We start from the raw sequence: 9,806 nt of genomic DNA on the forward strand, positions 1-9,806 counted from the left end.
CTTTAAAACCAGCATCATATAGGCCTATTTCTTTGTTGAACACGGATTGTAAAATAATAGCAAAAACATTATCTAGTAGATTATCTAAATATTTACCAAAATTAATACAGATGGATCAAACAGGATTTATTAAAAGTAGACAATCGGCAGATAATGTAACTCGGCCACTTAGTATAATTCATTTGGCACAAAAGAGGGAGGAAATGAGTATAGTAGTAGCTTTGGATGCAGAAAAAGCATTTGATAGATTGGAATGGGATTTTTTATTTAAAGTATTAGAAAAATACGGGTTAGGAGTACCTTTTATAAACTGGATTAAAACCTTAAACACTAATCCTAACGCTAAAGTAGTGACAAATAGTCAAATTTCAACACTATTCCAGTTAAAAAGGTCAACTAGACAAGGTTGTCCATTATCACCTGCTTTATTTCTATTGGAGATAGAACCATCAGCAGAATTAATTAGAATTGATTCAGATATTAAGGGTTTTAGAGTTAATCAGGAGGAATATAAGATTAATTTAATTGCTGATGATGTTCTGATTTATTTAACAAACCCACTGCATTCATTACGTAAACTATCTTCTAGATTGGAAGAATATGGGAAAGTATCAGGGTATACAGTAAATTGGGATAAAAGTGAAATCTTACCTCTTACTAAAGGAGACTATAGTCTAGGGGTCGCCAGCCCATCGATCGCGATCGACTGGTCGATCTTTGAGACTTTCCCAGTCGATCTCGAAGAAAAATCAAAAATAAATACACAAATACTGTGGTAATGTGAGCATTATAAAAGTACGTAATACTAATTAGGATAATGGTAATATAGCAATATTTTCACTAAAAAGCTGTTTGTAAAGAGAGATTGTTTCCGGGTTGCGGGGGTTTAGTTCCGTTCTTTCTGCCCAGTGCGCATGTGTGTAGTTCCCCCTCCATGCACCGCATTTTCAGCGTAGCCTGTGCTGCATCAAAGTGACCAATCAGATTAGGTAACAGTACAGACTGTCGCAAACATCGATATACGGCAGTGTCCCCAACCTCCGGGCTGCGAAGCATGCAGGGGTGCAGTGGTAGTCGGGATGCACACAGCACAGCTTTAGCAAAAAAGCCGAAACAAACAAGCTAATTAATTAGGTGAATGTCGGCTCAGATCAGAGGCGACGCAATCGGCACTTTCTCGTGATATCCTGATAGCATGGCGGAGGCTCCATGAAAGAAGGTGAAAACATACAAATTCCATCCAGAATAGGAAGAGGAATTTCTATTTACCTTGGTGAAAGACAAGTGTGTATGTATGTTGTGCCACCAAACACAGGCACTGACTAAAAGAGGGAATCTGGAGCAGCACCGCAACACCAACCACCAGGAATTTAAAGACACCTACCCCCCCAAAGAGCGCAATTCGTGCCTGGAAAGTTGAGCTGAAATCAGGGTTGAAGGCCTAGCAATCGTTTTTCACAAATCATGCTGCTCAAAATAAGGCTGCTATTGAAGCATCATTTCGTGTAATTCACCTTTTGGCTAAACACAAGAAGCCTTTTACAGATGGCGATTTATTCAAGGAAGCAATGGCCATTACCGCAGAGACTGTTTTTAATGACTTTAAAAACAAAAATGACATCACAACCGCTTGGCCCTGCAACAGTGACAAGGAGGGTAGAATCACTGTCAGAGGACATGGATCGACTTGTCACTCTGTGAATATTTTTCACTACAGTTCGATGAATCCCTGGATGTAATGCGAACGGCTCAGCTTGTTGTATTTGTCAGAATGTCTTTCCAGGATTTTACAACAAAGAAGGACTTCCTCACTCTTTTGCAATTAAAGAACGAGAAGTGAAGATATTTACAATGATTTTTAAAAATATGTCCGTGAAAATGACATCCCCATTCATAAACTGGTGGCAATTACTACTGATGGGGCCGAGCAATGCGCGGTGTGCACGTTGGTTTTATAGCAATAAAAGTCAGTGCCTACTTCAGATTAACTTATCTATGTGAAATTGCATTTTCACAGATGAAAATTATTAAATGTAAGTACAGGAGCTGACTTACTGACAGACATCTCACAAAGGTTGCCAACCTTCTCACTCCCAAATAACGGACAAAAGTAACAGTCAAATCCCGGGACATTTGCGTTTGCCCGAGAAAGACTACCATGACCATGAAGCCTTGCGCGGGCACCTGTGTGCGCATACGTGATGTGCCAATTTTTTTTTACCCCACAAATCGGTTTTGGCTTAATTTTCATTATTTCTACTTTATATAGGCTGTGTATTTATCATATCATTCCTGCTTTTTCTATATGTTACTGTTATTTTAGGTTTTATGTGTATTTGGTAGGTTTTTTTTGGGTCTGGGAATGCTCAAAATTTTTTTCCATATAAATTAATGGTAATTGTTTCTTTGGCGTAAAGCATTTTGTCACGAAAGGTTTCATAGGAACGTCCTACCTTAGCGGGGGAAATATGGGACAGTTGGCAACCCTACACCTCACAGACGGTCTCAGTCTGGCTGTCTGTAGTTATGAGCCAAATTTCAGGGAACTAGCAGAAAGTATTCAGCCCCAGTCATCACACTGAGTGCAACAGTCAATTTTTATTCATTTATTTTTCGTGTTGAAATAAAATTAAATAATGAAACTTAGAATTAAAGGTGTGAAGTATTGTAATATTCTTAAAGAAAGACAGCTATGGCCTGTTTGATATGCTAGTTACAGTGTTTTCTTGTTTGAATTAATTTGAAAGTTTGACAAAAGTATTTTGTGTAATTTAAATACGATTCGCCCAAATAGAAGGCCTCAAATTGGAAGTACAATCTGAGCTGTGCTTTCTCTAAACAATTTAGTAGGTATATCTTGCCTTTCACTAAGGTCGAGGTAGGTGATCTTGGGCTTAAAAAGCTTGGTGACCACTACTATAGCCAATGTCGATTAGCAACCCAATTTAGATGGCCGATAAATGGTATAAAGTATTTAGGTATAAGAGTTGATAATGATATAAAGAATTTATATAAATTTAATTATTTACCACTATTGAAAAAAATTCAAGAAGATCTTGACAAATGGATGATATTACCAATAACATTAGTGGGTAGAGTCAATGCTGTAAAAATGACTATATTTCCTAGATTAGAGTATTTATTTCAAACACTACCAATACAACTGCCACAGAAATTTTTTCAAGAGTTAAATAAACGTGTGAGGAAATTTCTTTGGAAAGGTAAGATGTCAAGAATATCGTTGGAAAAATTGACAGGGAAATTTGACTCAGGAGAGTTACAACTTCCAAATTTTAAGTATTATTATAAAGCAAATCAACTTAGATTTATTGCATCTTTCTTTGACGAATGAAAACTGGCATGGATTAGAATAGAATTAGACAAGATAGGAGAAAATACACCCGAAGATTTTATTTATAAATGGGAATCTAAATGGCTACGGGAAAAGAAAGAATCTCCTGGTATTAAAACATTTGATTGATCTATGGAATAAGATAAATGTTGATGATGAAATAAAGAAATCTTTATTAGCAAGGAGACCTTTGATTCAAAACAGACTTATTCGTTTTACAATGGATAATCAACTTTTATATAATTGGTACCAAAAAGGGATTAGATGTATAGGAGACTGTTAAGAAGGAGGTATATAGATGTCACTTGAACAATTAAAGAATAAATATAAAATATCAAATAACACTTTCTTTTGTTACTTTCAATTAAGGGCTTATTTAAGAGATAAACTGGGTCAAACAATGTTTTTGCTGAAACCTAATGAAATTGAAACTTGAAATCAAAAAGGAAAAATTAAAAAATTTATTTCTTTTACATATAATCTGATTCAAAAACAGACACAAACAAGGAATCCATAAGTCAAGACAAAAATGGGAAATGGATTTGAATATTGATATTGATGAAACAAATTGGTCGACTATGTCTTGACAGTATGACAAATACAATAAATGTTCGACTCAGATTAGTACAATATAATTTTTTACATCAATTATACATTACACCGCAAAAAATAAATTCAAACTTATCTGATCATGTTTTCAGTGTAATAGTCATAGTCATACTTTATTGATCCCAGGGGAAGTTGGTTTTCATTACAGTTGCACCATAAATGATAGATAGTAATAGAACCATAAATAGTTAAATAGTAATATGTAAATTATGCCAGTAAATTATGAAATAAGTCCAGGACCAGCCTATTGGCTCAGGGTGTCTGACCGTCCAAGGGAGAAGTTGTAAAGTTTGATGGCCACAGGCAGGAATGACTTCCTATGACGCTCTGTGCTGCATCTCGAAGGAATGAGTCTCTGGCTGAATGTACTCCTGTGCCCACCCAGTACATTATGTAGTGGATGGGAGAAATTGACCAAGATGGAACGCAACTTAGACAGCATCCTCTTTTCAGACACCACCGTGAGAGAGTCCAGTTCCATCCCCCCAACATCACTGGCCTTACGGATGAGTTTGTTGATTCTGTTGGTGTCTGCTACCCTCAGCCTGCTGCCTCAGCACACAACAGCAAACATGATAGCACTGGCCACCACAGACTCGTAGAACATCCTCAGCATCGTCCGGCAGATGTTAAAGGACCTCAGTCTCCTCAGGAAATAGAGACGACTCTGACCCTTCTTGTAGACAGCCTCAATGTTCTTTGACCAGTCCAGTTTATTGTCAATTCGTATCCCCAGGTATTTGTAATCCTCCACCATGTCCACACTGACCCCCTGGATGGAAACAAGGGTCACCAGTACCTTAGCTCTCCTCAGGTCTACCACCAGCTCCTTAGTCTTTTTCACATTACAACAAGCGTTCGACCATCACTTCCCGGGAGATCCAGACGGCCGTGCACCTGCTGCTGCCCGGGGAGCTGGCCAAACACGCCGTGTCAGAAGGGACAAAGGCGGTGAACAAAGTAGACCAGCTCCAAGTAAAGCTCCCAAGTGCGATGATCGAAAACACAATCAAGAAATTGGTACCTTTTAACATTCTACTTAGTCCTGTTCCAAAATTCAACCTTTTTGGATAAATTTAAGAGTTTTATTGGAACAAATTATTGGAACTCAACTTCCACATACCCCTATATTATTTTTATTAGGTGACATTGAAGGGATAAAACCGAAACTTAAACTGAATAAATACCAGAAAGAACATAAAAATTGCGTTGGCAGTAGCCAAGAAGACTATTGCAGTTACTTGGAAATCGGATTCGTATTTAAGTATGGATCTTGGAATAATGAAATTTTTAGCTGTATTCCACTTGAAAAAATTACTTATAATATAAGAAATAAATATGATACATTTTTGAATATTTGGTGTTCTTATTTACAAAAGATAGGATTGTGTATATAGGTGCTCCGATGATAAAGATGTTGGTCCTTTGGGGAAAGAAACAAATAAATATATTAAATTTATTTCGAATCCCATGGAGCATGTGGAGACCTTCCAATATCCAGGCAGTCTTTCTTCCTTTTTTTTTCTTTTTTTTCTTTTTCTTTCTTTTCTTTTAGGTAGGGGTATGTATCGGGGGGAAGGGGGGAGGGTAGATATTATTATTCCATGTAACCAATTTTGAAAATTCAATTAAAAAACTTATTAAAAAAATGGTGTTCGAGGGAATTTGGGGATTAGCAATTTACATTTAACAAATGACTTTGGTTACAAGTGTTCGTATCTGAATATGAATTGTGGATTTAATTTGGAGTGCATCTCTGAACAATGGGTTCATAAAAGTCATGAATCCCAGACCAGACAATGTTGATAAAAATTCATTAAAATCAGATGTCTGTGGTGAGCATGCAATTGGAAGGTGTGAAGTTTGTGCATAGTTTCAAAGAAAGTATTGTCCATATATTGTAAGTATAAAGTTGTCCTTTGATGTTGAGCACGTAAAATATTGTCCTCACATTGGGCCTGGAGACCATTCGACCAAAAGTGTCCCTGTATGATGCCTGCTGTACCTTGTTTTGTCGAATAAGGAAGCAGCTCTGTATCTACCAGTAATTTTCTCCAGTGATTTCATTCACGCAACAGCATTTGGTGTCAGGAGTGGGATACCTTCCCGACCCATCATGTGGCCAGCGATTTTAGTGGTCTACGTCGGTGAGTATTTTAAAAAATAGCACTAACACTTGGATCTGTTCAGGTCGGTGGTACACAGGAACGAGAGAAATCACAAACACGGAGAGCTGAACTGGTATCTACAAATGTGGTGTGTGCGTGTGCATGTTTGTTTATGTAAGAAACAAAACTTTGCGTGTTAATTTGGTGAGACGAAGCCACCAGTTGCGAAGGGTGGTTATCGATGGTTCGCGACGCCAGAGTGGGGGCGTGGAAACTCATTCGTTCGGGGAGCTGCATTTCAGCCCACACGTTTTGCGAGTGTGATGGAAAGGAATACAGCAAACGTCATGAGTTCTGGTGCTCAAAAGTGGCAGATTGCGGAGTACATACTCTGCGGTTTTAAGTAAGTGCTGTTTAGCTGGTATCCGTCATTTATATTTCGCAGAGTGTGGGAATTATTGTGGAGATATTTCAGGGAGAGGTTCACCAGATGCAACCTAAAGATATACACATGTTGGTAGAAGCGAAGTGACCAAGGAATACGTGGAACCATACGGCACAGGGGGTGCGGGATTGTCCATGGGCAACTACCAGAAACGCCAAACAATGAAGGAAGATATTGCTCTTTTAAAGCAGAAGTGAGGCAGCGACTGGGGGGAGGTGGGAATAACCGGGGAACGATAATGGCAGTGAGCTGATGAGACAGCCACAGAAACATAGAAAACCTACAGCACAATACAGGCCCTTCGGCCCACAAAGCTGTGCCGAACATGTCCTTACCTTAGAACTACATAGGCTTTACCCACAGCCCTCTATTTTTCTAAGCTCCATGTAGCCATCCAGGAGTCTCTTGAAAGACCCTATCATTTCCGCCTCCACCACCACCGCCAGCAGCCCATTCCATGCACTGACCACTCTCTGCGTAAAAAAACTTACCCCGACATGTCCTCTGTACCTACTTCCAAGCGCCTTAAAACTATGCCCTGTCGTGCTAGCTATTTCAGCCCTGGGGAAAAGCCTCTGACTATTTACATGATCAATGCCTCTCATTATCTTGTACACCTCTATCAGGTCACCTCTCATCCTCTGTTGCTCCAAGGAGAAAAGGCCGAGTTCACTCAACCCATTCTCATAGGGCATGCTCCCCAATCCAGGCAACATCCTTGTAAATCTCCTCTGCACCCTCTCTATGTTTTCCACGTTCTTCCTGTAGTGAGGCGATTAGAATTGAGCACAGTACTCCAAGTGGGGTCTGACCAGTGTCCTATATAGCTGCAAAATTAAATTCAACAGCTTCTTAGTAATCCTTAACATAATAGTACCTAGTTAAAAATTAGATATTACGAAGTAGATTTACAGGCAAAATTGATAGTAGTACAAGGAGACACAAGAAACAGCAGATGCAACAGACTGGAGAAACAATAAGCCAACACTTCTACAATTTCCTTCCCTCCATAGATGCTGCTTGACATATTGCTCAATGAAATTTTGTAACCACATTTTATATAGTTTTCCTCTCCAAATAAGAAATAAAATTACAAGTAAAAACAATGAAGTAGACATCTATTGGCATATATAGAAGATAAATATTGTCGCGAATACAGAAAATGTACCATAAACATGAACCATAAACCATGCTTATAATGTGCATCATAAATTAAATATAATTAAAATAAATGCTTTCATGAATGGAAAGTATTTTAGTATTCAGTATTTTGCTACTTACACGCTGGAGCTAGGAAGATGACAATTAACAAAACAAGTGGATTGTACAGTGAAGGAGTCATCATTGTTTCTTCTGTGATAACACCAAAGTTATTGAATTTATAATGAACTTAGAGGGAAGTGGTTTATTTATTTCAGTGTCCCACCAACACCCTAAACCACTAATGAACGTGAAGATTTGCAAATCTACTGTTCTGAATCAACATCAGTTATGGAAAGTCACATGAAGGTGTCAAAGTGAAGCAGATTTTTTTCAGCAAACATTATGGGTTTCAGAAAGGGATTGCTTTTAATTCTGATGTCTATCTCTTTACATTTCATTGAAATGCTGTATCCTGATAACATGCAGAAAATATTTATTCAGATCCTATGTGAATGCATACTAAATGATGTCTTAAAAAAACAATTAAATTTGAGAAACATCATTTGAATATGCCACTTTATTGCATTTACTTTCAAATATTGACAACCTAAATGATATTATTCCACTGAATTAATATAGATGGCATCCTTTTGTTCACAGACTTGTGAAGATTGTAAAGCCGATGGCAATATCCATCACCCAGATGGTAGTTGGGGATATGTTTGTTGGAATGAAACGGCCAACAACACCAGACATCAAAGATTTTGCTTCCTGAATACTATCTTATGGATTTTGGGTTGCAGATTATGAAAGTCACCATGAAATATGCCTAACACGCAGCATTTCTTGAAATCACCTATATTTGTTATTTATGTTCAAAGGTTTCAAAGGTAAATTTAATGTCAGAGAAATGTGTACAATATACATCCTGAAATGCTTTTTCTTCGCAGCCATCCACGAAAAGAGGAATTCCCCAAAGAATGATCAACAGTCAAATGATGGAACCCCAAAGTCCCCCCCGTTCCCCTCCCTCCCGCACATAAGCGGCAACAAGCAACAATACCACTCCCCCACTGGCAAAAAAAGCATCGTCACCTGCCACCGAACACTCAAACGTGAGAAAAGCAACAGCAAAGACACAGACTTGCAGTTACCGCAAAGTCTTTGCGTTTCACCCGGTATTCGACATACCACAGGCTCTCTCTCTCCCTAATAACAGAAAAAGTGGTGTCTCTGTTTTCACAGCAAGTGGAGAGATATAACAAATAACTCACTGCTGTATGATGTTAAAAGTCCATTACGTCGCTTTTTTTTGAGCTCTGTGCCCAAAGATCTCGGCACACAGCCATAGATATCCCGACTCCCCAGACAACACACAGGTCTCCTGCCGTGACACCGACCTTCGATCCGCCTGTCTCCAGAGCTCTGAGATCCTAGGCTTCCAACAACTGCGCTGGACTCTTAGGCCGAGCCCTTGGCATGCCGAACAACAACGCCCGGTTATAAAACCCTGAGAGTGGGTTCCATTCCCACAAAGAACCGTAGTCAGTGTTAACTCCAGGTCAGGGTCTTCAAAAGAACTCTGAAAGGGAAAAATGAAGATATTAAAGAGCTGTTTCTGAAGACGCAAGCGAAGGAGTTGCCATTTAGCACCATCATCACTCCACTCCTCTCTGTCTTCGTTATTCAAGACAGAATAACTGATGTCAAGATTAAGAAAGCTGTATTTGTTGTATTTTTAACAGGCATTCAATGGCAGGCATTTTGAAGAACGTCAACATCTCAGCGACACTTTGTCTTCTGTGGGCAGGCCATTTCTGGATCCACAAACCAGTGTCCCCTTGGATCCCATGCCTCCTTACTTTCTCAATAAGACTTGCATGGGGTACCTTATCAAATGCCTTGCTAAAATCCATATACACTACATCTACTGCTCTACCTTCATCAATATGCTTACTCACATCCTCAAAAAATTCAGTCAGGCTCGTAAGGCATGAGGGGCCTTTCATAAAGCCATGCTGACTATTCCTAATCATGTTATGCCTCTCCAATGTTCATAAATCCTGCCTATCAGGATGATCTCCATCAACTTACCAACCACTGAAGTAAGACTCACTGGTCTATAATTTCCTGGGCTATCTCTACTCCT

General features: G+C 38.9%; 1 pseudogene; it reads right to left on the bottom strand.

The window, feature by feature from the left end:
• Window positions 1-7,868, bottom strand: part of LOC134343383 (granzyme K-like) — a 16,938-nt pseudogene extending 9,070 nt beyond the window's left edge.
• Between the last annotated feature and the right edge of the window lie 1,938 nt (window positions 7,869-9,806).

Source organism: Mobula hypostoma, chromosome 3 (genome assembly GCF_963921235.1).
Source record: "Mobula hypostoma chromosome 3, sMobHyp1.1, whole genome shotgun sequence".
In the NCBI taxonomy this organism is placed as follows: Eukaryota; Metazoa; Chordata; class Chondrichthyes; order Myliobatiformes; family Myliobatidae; genus Mobula; species Mobula hypostoma.